The 12,225-nt window shown below is 33.6% G+C and overlaps 1 long non-coding RNA gene across 1 annotated transcript; it reads right to left on the reverse strand.

Moving 5' to 3' along the window:
* Nucleotides 1–5,302: 5,302 nt before the first annotated feature.
* On the reverse strand, nucleotides 5,303–11,410 carry LOC110445747. The gene is made up of 4 exons (XR_002462392.1): nucleotides 11,366–11,410; nucleotides 8,268–8,312; nucleotides 7,872–7,985; nucleotides 5,303–5,564 (listed from the first exon to the last, which is right to left on the reverse strand). It is a non-coding gene; the product is annotated as an uncharacterized LOC110445747 (long non-coding RNA).
* Between the last annotated feature and the right edge of the window lie 815 nt (nucleotides 11,411–12,225).

A 12,225-nucleotide genomic window follows, 5' to 3' on the forward strand; every position in this document is an offset into this window, starting at 1 on the left:
CGTCCGTTACGAATTTATTATGAGAATTGAGATGTATCGGTATTCCTTCTATAGCCGATAGTGAACGTACACTTCTGTTCGCCCGTTACGGTTAATGGAAACCACCTACTTTATATTTAGATTATTTTGACACATGTGATCACTGTACTGGAAATCGGATCAGTTAGCCTTACACACATTTACAGGAGTTCGCTGTGCACGCAGTATAGCGCGCAATATTAGGAGAAGTTTAGTGTAAGGCTGTGACGTAAGCAGTTTTTATCAGGTCTAGTTTTATACACATAGATAAACACAGAATGTGTTTTGACGATTGGATTTTTCTCATTTTCTTCTACTGTTAGTTTTGTTATATAAACAACAGTTGGGTAATCATAACATGACTTGTGACTACTTTTGCTGATCCATTGTTGGTAATATCACAGTTCTGTAATCATAAGTTAATTTATATCAAACGGCTATATATAATGCATGGCAATTTCACTGTGGCTTTTTATACAATGAATTCTGCTCTCCTCAATTGTTCAACAAAATAACAATGATAATAAGCGGTTATGTATGTTATATAATTTTATATTTTGTATTATTAAAATCAAATGAAAAATGTGCCACGTTAACACACTCAGACGAGTTTTACGAGTTATCACTGTGACGACTTTATACTGAGATCATATAACTCATAACAAATACAAACAACTCGTTACACTCTAGGTTTTTATAGAATGTTTTCGACCGTCACACAATACAAAAACAATGAACGAACCTTACTGCAAAGAAGTATACTAGGCCCATTTTCTTCGTTATGTTAATGATATGAGCATACCTGTTCTTGGTAATCACTGCAAATTAATACTGTGAATAACAATTTTAAATTCAAAACTTTCAAACTCAGAGACGATGCTGGTTGCCAAGATACTAACACACTACTTAAGAAAAACTGAAGCGATTTCGTTTGGTTCCTGTTAGAAAGCGGCTCGCATGAAAGTAATATACATAATGTCGACATTTTAGTTCGAAATTTTGTAAAAGATATTGGCACTGATATGGAAACATATCAATTTGTCAGAGGTGGTTTTTTTCCCGTTACAGTGTGAGAACTACATACGGGACAGAATAAAAACACATTGTACGACTTATATATAATATTCTAATTGAAAATATTTAAAGCATATATAGTATTGACCACGTTAACGGATGTAAAATTACATACCTCATGTTTCGTGTAAAAGAGTGTCTTGGTGATATGTTCATTCCATGAGAGGTTACGATTTTCAATACGTTCATGTTTTTTTACGGTGAATTCAAAGGATTTAGAGGGAACATTTTTGTTGGGATATCTTTCGTTTGCTTTTACAGAAAGACTTATAAAGACATTTGAGACGATTGAAAACAAGTATTTTATCATTATCATTAGGTGCCTGCAATACATCAAAATAATAAAAACAAAGCAGAGACCAGATCGGTGATCAACGGGACCACAACACCAGGAATCCAGGAGCGGACGAAAACAAAAGGAACGTAATGATGACACTTAACCACAAAATCCACACCGGGAGCTGAGTAGAACGCGAAACATTTGGAACATTATAACGCCGCCTCACTACAAAACACCTGTAACTGAAGGGGAGGCAAACAAGGGAAACGTAAAGATGACAAACTCATCAGCTTAGTTATACTATAATTTTAGGTGTATCGAACTTACATCGAAACATCAGGACATAACTTATGAAATCACATACTTAAACAAAACAAGTATGCAAATATTACTCACGCGTATTTCATTGAAATTTAGTTTTGAAAAAAGAAATATCGAAATGTTAATCAATCTATTATATGTACACAATATTACTTATGATACGAGGTGCCGTTAAGGGACTAATTTACCACTCATTATCGATAGTATGGATATAAGATATACTAATTCTTGTATCCAAGTTGCTCATTTCCAATTTTTGTATTAGGACATGCCGATGCAGTACGTTTAAGATACAAATACAGCTGTAACATATCAATGCATGTTCTATATTGTTTTCGAAACCATGTACATCTAAAATATGGTATAAGGAAATATTTAAGCAATATTTTCCCGATACTAACTAGGCTAATCTACATCCGCGTTAAAAAAAAATATTTATAATAATATATAGTTTATGGAAGATTCCAATTTATATGTAGGCTTAAGATACACACTATAAAAACTGGTATTTATTAGAAATAAGACGTCATATTTAGGTTTCAAATCCATCGTTCTTTTTATATTGGCTTAAAAATGTGTTTAAAAATAATGTATTTGCAATAGGTAATAAAGAACATACATAACTTACTTTTAAGTCTTACTTCGATGGAGTCAACCATTATCCGTCTAAGTCCTAACTGAATTAAACATGGTCGGTAATCTGCATCTAAATACAAAATATCCCCGTTATAATAGGTTACGCTTAATCAGTGAGCGCCTTTACCTGTAAAGTATGTGAGCGTTACGTTCGCCCGTAACGTTGTGAGATGACTGGTGCGTAAGCCATTAGCCATAGGAGGTTAATAATATAACACAATGTTGTAATCTATGTCAGTTATTGGTAAAACTATTTCCACGGCATGTTTTGTTCATAAGGATACAAATGTTAGAATGATAAACTTTAACAAAAATAAGAGATCTTGTTGTCGATAATGGGACATGTAACGTACAATACCATACCGAGTATCATAATACTATATTAGCCTATTTCAACTGCTTATATTTTTTATGATATGACGAGGTAATCCGCCCGATAACGAGGCTTTTCTACGAGATTTCTGGTTTCCCACGGGTAGAATATCCTGCGCTCTAACATCCGGAAAACAAATATTTACAACAACCAGACCTTCGGTGATCCCGGACAGTATAATACTACAACTATTTACTTCAACTACCAAAAAGTATACGATTTTGTACAAAGATACTTGTAAATTGATATAATAAATCCTTTGAAGCTACTGTGACCACAGGCGACTAGCTATAAAGTCACATATGACTCGATTCTAAATATCCAAAAATATTTATTTTACAACGATAATGAAAGAAATTAATTCAACTTATATTAATCATTCTTGTTGGACCGGATATTAGCGCGCGCGGGTCCTATTGTTGGAGGAGACCGGAGTACCCGGAGAAAACCCAGGCGAGTGCGTTCTCCAAAACTAAACCCGTTTCCAGTAACGCTAGGACAAGATACACTTAAAATACATACAGTAGATCTAAATCATGTATTATAACCCTACATCAAAACAACTCAATCGCAGGAATCAATGATTATATCAAAAAGAGCTAGATATTACGTGTGCAGTGTCTTTATATATTTTCACGCAGAAAGTTAACAACCCCACCAGTGTAATTTAGCAGTCGACACATGATGTAACACATGCTGTGAGTAGGCAAGTGTGCTATTTTAAGCTATTTGTTTCTAGATATAGACTTTCATATTTACATTTTGGTTAATTATCAGAGTACTAGCTAACAATTAAGAAACGAGAAAATAAAACAACAATTGTATCAAACCTTAAATCAGGCATTTCAATATACTACAGTCACAAATACATAGTTATATCACAACATGCGTTTACAAGCTAAACTAGACAGAATTTTAGATCTATAGCTATAGTGTCCTGGCTATAAATACCCAAGATAGCTTAAAATCACGTTGATGCAGATGATATATATTACAATGTTTTAACTGTCGAATAATAATGCAGCTTTACGTCGGCATCTAATAACTATGTACTCTAAATACACGTGATATGTTCTTATATATATTATATTACATGTATAGCAAACCTATTCATCGTCGCTGTTCATTTTTTGATTATTAAATACCAATACATACTTTAACCTTTTTATATTTTGTTTATTGTTGAACTTTTGTTTGTTTTGGGTTGTTTGTGTTTACGTCCTATAAACAGCTATGGTCATCTAAGGACGTGCCAGGATTTGATGGTGGTGGAGAAAAGCCGGAGTTCTGGAGAAAAACCACCGACCGACGGCCAGTAACTGGCGACTGCCCAACGAAGGTCTCGAACCCGCGACACAATGGTGAAAGGTTTGTGGTAGCAGAATGTCAGAAGCTTTTACCACTTGACCACCGCGGCCCTTGTTGTTGAACAGAGATCAAGCGAATAGTGTGTATCTGTTGAGTAGTGACACACACATATCTCTGATTTATGAAAACATGACTGTTGGAAGTAGTAAAACAATAAGTTATTCTAACATTGAGATATTAATATAATATAAAAACTTGAAATAAAAAACAGCAAACGAGATTAAGTAGTTTTTATATTTTTATGTACTAGTGTGATTGGTGTTGTATACCAGATAATCCGTGTTTTACACGGTGTCAGTAAATATTTAACACAAACATTATTACATTATCTGTCTTTAGATTGCCTTTAAAAGGACTATCTTAATTTGGATACACTTAATAAAGACATTGTAACATGAATACAAATCAATTAATGTGTTATTTTTTATTCAATATAAAATAGATAACTAAGAGTTGTGAACATGAACTAGCAAAAGTATAAGGCAACAGGATAGTCCATTAATATTTTAGTATATATTATAGCAAAGCAGGATAAAAAAACATCTGAAATATTCCATCAAAATACAAACTACTCTCTTTGTCTCTTACTGTGTGCCTGTCTCTGTCTCTCTGTGTCTCTGCGCTGTCTATCTCTGTGTGTGTGTGTCCTTGTGAGTGTGTGTGCGTTTCTGTTCCTCTCTCTCTCCCTATCTCCCTCTCTCCCTCTCCCTCCCTCGCCTTTCACCTTTGTCATACATTAACTACACTGAAATCAAACGTAAATCGAAAATCATGAAAAGGCAGTCATACGTTACATTCATTTTTTTCCGGAATCTTGCAGAATTAAAACTTAGAGATATATAGTTTATAACGCGATTGAAACAAATTTATCTTCAGACCCATTGAGGTTTACATCCTCACAAATCAAATACAACAGGATACAATCCTTATATTCACATTCGGTGTGAATTTGATACTATTGTGATATTTTCTAAAATATTGGACTTGTGCAAGTCTATGTCACGGAATGTGCCAACGCATGTGACGTTACCAATCACAGTGCAACGTATTCCTTGTAAGACAAAGAAATGTTTTGTATTTGAATCGTTAAAAGAACAAAACACATATAGACATGTTAATGAATCAAATAAAAAAAAACGAATTAAAAGAATTATAACACAGACTTCTTCCCGCACTTATTTGCTGTTCTACATAAACCAACTTGAGAGTTTCAGGGGTAATGCTGAGTCAAAGTTAGAAGAAATGTAAATATTGTTTCAGAAACTGACTTTATCACTTCTACATTTTTGTTATAACTATATCCAATAGACATGATGAATAACGAATTGAATGTATAGATATACATCACAATGTGTTTTTGAGGTCAAATATGTTCCTGGTTCCTTGGTGTGACCACACACCATCTGACAGCTCTAGTTGGTTGCAGTTTTAACATTCGTTACTCAGGAATCACTGTTCTGCTCAGGCGGATGATGTCATTACCAGCTTGAAAACCTTGAAAACAAATCAAAGATTAATAAAACATCATGTTCATGATGAAATTAATTTAATTGACTATAATAAAATTAAGATGGGATGAGAACGAATTTGATGTTATTTTTTACCATAGAACGATAGTACCAATGTAAATCATAAGGGAAAAAGTTCACAACAAATAAAAACCAAAGCGTCGACATTTCCTGCACAGAACTGGTAAGACAATTGTGGTTAGTAATAATGCCGAAAGCTTTAACTTTACATTTGACTTTTTTTCTTGGCATACATTGTAGATTTTTTGTTTGAAAAATATGGAAATAACTAAAAGAGGGCAACAATCAAAACAATGAAACGGAAACATACATTATACCTTTTTTTATGAAAAATATATAAAAAAAAAAGAAAAAAGGAGGAAACAGTAAAACACAATGAGAGTGAAAAATGAAATTGAGCAAGACCGTGATTCGAACCATGAAGCTGCGATAATTACACTCTCACTCTTACGAACTAAGCTACCTTGTCAACGACAGTGCTATGACTCAGTCGCCATAACCAACTAAGCTACCTTGTCATCGGCAGTACTCTGACTCAGTCGCCATAACCAACTAAGCTACCTTGTCATCGGCAGTACTCTGACTCAGTCGCCATAACCAAATAAGCTACCTTGTCATCGGCAGTACTCTGACTCAGTCGCCCTAACTAACTAAGCTACCTTGTCAACTGAAGTACTCTGACTCAGTCGCCCTAACTAACTAAGCTACCTTGTCATCGGCAGTACTCTGACTCAGTCGCCCTAACTAACTAAGCTACCTTGTCAACGGCAATACTCTGACTCTGTCGCACTAACCAACTAAGCTACCTTGTCAACGGCAGTACTCTGACTCAGTAGCCCTTACCAACTAAGCTACCTTGTCAACGGCAGTACTCTGACTCAGTAGCCCTTACCAACTATGCTACCTTGTCATCGGCAGTACTCTGACTCAGTCGCCCTACAGTTATTTTAAAAGGAAATTAAGGGGAGGTTACTGTAGTTCCGGCAAGGTAAGTTGGACTTCATTGGTGGCTTTACTGCGTACTTTAATACCTCTTTCAATAAAACTTGTTTGAATATCTGTTGCTGAGTGGTATACCATTACTTTATGATAACTATAATTCCAACAGTAATAACTTTGTCAATCGGTACATCACGTGACCTAAAACTCAAACTTCGACGCCATGTTAAATTTGAGTAAAAGGTTCCGGGTGGTAACGATACTGTTGGTGCTAGTTGTTTGTCTTCAGCTGTTATAAGAGAATGAAGTTATCGTATTATTCAGTGATTGGAACCAATTCCGGTACAATTGGGTTGATTTGTGAGAGCAAGTGTCACCAAATGTCTGTATTTCTCGGGATAATGCTGTGAAGGATATTTCCTCTTTTACATCCGGATAGATACATATGTGTATATACTGATACGTTATGTAGCTCTCTGTTGGCTATATGTGTGTTTTTGTGGTCGCTAGTGATGTGTGTGTAGCTGTTGTAAGAGACTGAATTATCGAAATATTTGGTGATTGGAACACGTTTCAGTACAATTCGATTTACGATGTTCGTGTTACGATATATCTCTATTTCCCAGGATAATGTTGTGAAGGATATTACATTTAACATCCGGGTAGGTACATACATGTATGTGTATATACCGATACGATATGTATAGCTCTTTATGTAGCTGTGTTATGTCAGAAAGATATAGTGTGAGTGATAACCCGCAGTAGATAAACATATATTACTTTTATAGAAAATATCGTTGAGGTTACAAATAGTGTTACAAGATTACAAGATGAGTAGATCTACCCTGGCAAAACAGCTGTTCTAACATTACCATGTAACGCCTACAGATTATACACAATAAGGTATGACATAAAACAAGACATGCGCCGCTAAGCACACGGAGACACGACACGTTAACCTTTTACCTCACATACCTATCTTAGGTCACCACCGACACAAACGTTTATATATCGATTAGCGGTAAATTCAGATTCAGTATACATGTGTTAAACTATATATAAAAATTGTTTGACTACTTTTGTATCTGTATAATATAACAAAACCATGAACTATTATGCTATAGTTTACTTTGGCGACGTGCTCAATATACCGCTATCTATTTTTTGTGGCAACTAAAACATACAGATTTTAAAAAGGAAACTTATCATAAAACAATAATAATATATTATTGACAACGAAATTAACTAGTTCATATACTTTATATCATGATGGTGTTATCATGATTAAGATAAATACAGTAGTGTTGATTAATGTATCACATCAATCCCTCACCTTGTTGTATCTGCATTTGTAAAATAACGATAACACAACGTCCTGTTTCCATAAAACACAATATTGCAAAAGTCGTCGTTCCATCCGTTATAGTAATGTGGACTCTGACGTCATCTGTAACGAGATGATATCTAGTACTTTTAGGATAACAATTTAATTTCAACTATGATTAGTTGAAAATTAATTTATATAACAAACAACAAAATAGGAAAGTTTTTTTTCTTTCTCGGAAATGTTAATTAGTATTTACCTAACAATTTTATGCATACTATACAGTAAATCATTTTATAATTATATCCTGAAAAAGTCAAAACAAAAATAAAATATCCTTATCTGAGCGACTAGTAAAACATAACTATAATATAATGATAATAAAGAATAAAAAACACGACTCACCGTAAAAGTTAATTTCGATGCGTAATAGGCTAGTCATATCGGTACCTGGAAATAAAGATAGGAACACAGATGAAAGGATGTTCAACGGAATGCAATTATTTTCAATCCATCACAGTAGAATCAGAAAAAAACAATAAGAATTCTTCATACAATTACACCGACTATCATTATGGAAAACTACACTAAAATGTGGCGGTATTTATGTACAGTTACAATGCAATATATTAACGACTTACCATAAAGTATAATGTCAATGTTGTAAGCAACATCCATATCGCTGCTTAAAGCTGGAAAGAATGACAGATATCAGCAACAATACAGTTCATAACTAGAGTATTCATTCAACTTCTCACAATTATATTTAGCTCGTACATGTAGTTCATTATTTCCCTAGAGTGTAGACGTAACGGGACGAGGACATACATATTGACTCACGGCCACACATATCGCCCCGTTACGTTAAACCAGTAAACTTTGCATATTTGTTATGTAGTAGTATTGAGCACAAATATCATGAAATGCATGCAAAATCTCTAGTGTTGCACTGGCCGTCCGTTCATTTAATAATGGTAACATTTACCCATGATTCAAGATACTTGTTATATATATATATTTCGTCTTCAAATCTACAAATTTGCGACTTCTTTGAAAAAAAGATTAACTTCAAGAACAATATTTGATTTCTCCCTATTTTTGTATAACAGAGCAAACACAAACTCGGGATTCATTTTTTTTTTTAAATAATCAACGCAAGCGGTTACTTAAATTATTGTTCCATTATTTTCTCACTCTGTTTTACATTAGTTTGATATATGCGAAACAAACAAATGTCAATTTGATAACGAACGAATGGCAAATCGTATCACTTGTATACCAGGATTACGCTATGTTTAATAAGAAAATTTCACGCCATTGAACATGTTTAAAAGGTACACATTGTAAACATGTATTCTATTATTAAATTTATGTTTTATACAAAACTTTCATTTCACCGACAAAATCAAAACCTACCTTTGAATCGGAAAGATAACAAAAATGTATTATGTACAAGAATGACAGATTAAACAAATTCTTGTGAAACAAAACATTATTGTAGTGCTATCGCTTCCGAAAAGATAAAGATCAAGACAAAAATTGTTTTTCGCAAAACAAATACTTTTTACATGAAGTATACATTTTACGTTTTTAAAACATCTATTGAAGTATGTACATACTCAGAAAACTGTTTTTTATCATTTCTTAATTGAAGGTATAAGTATATCGACTTTAATATTTTATTATCATTAAACTTAGTTCTGCAACATACAACACTTGCCTTTTTCCAACAAATAATATTTTAAATGAAACGTACTTTCTGTCTAAAATCGTTCATTTCAGGATATCCACAAATCAAATATAAGATAACTATTGTAAGTTATAATTATAAACGAGAGCTTGTTTGTAATACTACGAGTTAACATTTTGTTTCTGATATTCGTCTAATAAGGTTTCATAATTATATTATTAATTATACATTGTACCTTGTAATCGTACGTCCTTGCATTTCGCTTGACACTCTATTGTATAAATTCTCCGTTACAAATACTATACACTTTGTTGTTAATTGATTTAAGAAGTTGACATTCCTTCTATACAGCCTAAACAGGAAGTATGTAATGCTATCGCCCGTAACGTTAACATAGGAAATCACTTACTTTATATCTAAACTGAGAACCGAGCGTCTTTAGAAACTAATAAATTGGCCTTGGAATTCTTTAGGATCGTTCAGCCGAGTACACGTCATTATCACGATGTTAGGTGATGTACTATAACAGGATAATTCTGGTGTTATGATGTCAAATACGTTTTTAGGGCGGGCCTTTTTTCGTGTTAAAGAACTGTTCTTATTTTTTATAATTAAAAATCTGTCAATTCAAGGTTGGCCGTGACATTCATGATTATGGTGCGATGAATTATTAACTTTTCAATTTTACATACACATCAAACTGAAATGAACGTTACATAATTGAATAACAAATAAAAAAATTAGACTAAGCATATATATATGAGATATATATAATAACCGCTTGAAATATATTATTTCATGTATCACTTAAAAATGTAGGATATTTAGAAGATTGTCTTTATATTTGATTAAGTTATGTTGATGCAAAACGTTTCAGACGCATGCTTCTTGTAAATGCATGCATGCTATTTATTTCAAGGATCATGTACATTTAAGATAATTGATCGTGACTGTCTGCGCAATAAGTAACAGTTAAAAACTGCATTCATCTACATGTGCTACCAAATATTAGTACATCACATGAAAATTTCTAGGATAGCTATTGGAAAACTACCCTTTGGTATAGTTAGCGCCCGCCCTTGACGACGGGAACTAAACCTGGAGATGGGCAATATACCCTTTTTTCGGACCGCTGAGACTGCGGTAAAAGTAGCGTGACGCTAAATGTTGCGCCCCTTCTGCTAGGGGGCGCTGTACATATTATACATTCACTTCATTGTTGTCGTCTGCTAAAATGTCTTCGAGATTCGGGACCGGGAATGCCGATTGCTTCGCAGAGGATCAGCAATGCAGTCATGTGATGTAATAAATCCATTATGACCCTTTCCCTCAGGAACAGTTCTCTTATAGTGTTGTCTGGAGAGGTATAGTGCCCTAGCCTAACGGATAATAGAATATTCTAAAGCATCATTTACGTTTAAAATACACTTTATACTCTAATTAAAAAAGTAAGGTCCGTAATTGGCGCCTCCTCTGTTTTAACAGCAGTTAAGACCAATTTGGATTTCCAGCATTTTAGCCCTTATAGCATCCACGATGAGTTCTAACATGTTTATTTTTGGCACACTGTATCTATTACTACATTTCAAAGGTGTAATTACCTGCGAGTGTGTTACGTTTTATCTTTCAATTTATTTGTGCATGTTTAATTCACTTATCAGAAAATATGGGACAAGTCATATCCGGGTATCAAATTCATCATCGAAATATATGTTGACTCAATAACTCACCATGAACACAAACTTAACGAAGCGACATCAACCATGATAATTAATCAATCAATCAGTTAAAAATAACAATAAACACAACTTACCCTGAAAGCTTACTCTATTGCCATCAACCGTAATCCCTCTAATGCCGCACACAACTAAATAACGCTTCTTATCTAAGTTTTATAGATGTTTTCGACCGTTACACTTCGCAAAAAAGTATGTCAATAGAATTGACAAGTATGTCAATAGAATTGACATTTGTCGTCGGAACGTACCTATATCCCTACAGACAAATGAGTAGGACTACTTATTACATTCGCTCGTAACGTTAAAAAATATTTCGAGTCTACTGAACGTTTTTTTTAGTTAACTAATTTAAATGTACTACAGACCTTTCCTATTTCTTGCTATTTAAATGGTGTAAGCATTGTCCGACGTGGCCGGTTGACAGTCTTAAATATAAAATACTTTTTTGTTTAAACAAAAAAGAAAGTGATGTTTCGTTTATTGTGCAGTTAAATAAATCTGGTTTTACTGTATATGTCATAGAAATGTATATAATACATTAGCCTACTTAAAATCAAAAAGGTAGGATTACGGTCCTTGTATCGAGGGTTCAGTATCGCAATCTCAATAATGGGGTAATTACATGTTTAACCAAATACAAACACATTCTAATGTTTGTAATACTTTTATATAAATTCCCACTGACCAATATTAAAGCAACAATAGTATTTACCAAGTCAAAGAATATAGGAATATACTGAAGGATTTCATTGTTATACTTATAACAATACGGATTGGGATTTTCAAAATGCTTATGTTTTAGCAGTGAACTCACAAGAGTAAGAGGGAAACATCTTTGTCGCAATATATTTCGTTTGCTTATATACATCAAACATGTTTAGATAACTTGATTCGAGTAAAATATTAACAAAAGAATACCAAAGTGTCAACAAAA

The sequence above is a fragment of the Mizuhopecten yessoensis genome, unplaced genomic scaffold, assembly GCF_002113885.1.
Source record: "Mizuhopecten yessoensis strain PY_sf001 unplaced genomic scaffold, ASM211388v2 scaffold2337, whole genome shotgun sequence".
Lineage (NCBI taxonomy): Eukaryota > Metazoa > Mollusca > Bivalvia > Pectinida > Pectinidae > Mizuhopecten > Mizuhopecten yessoensis.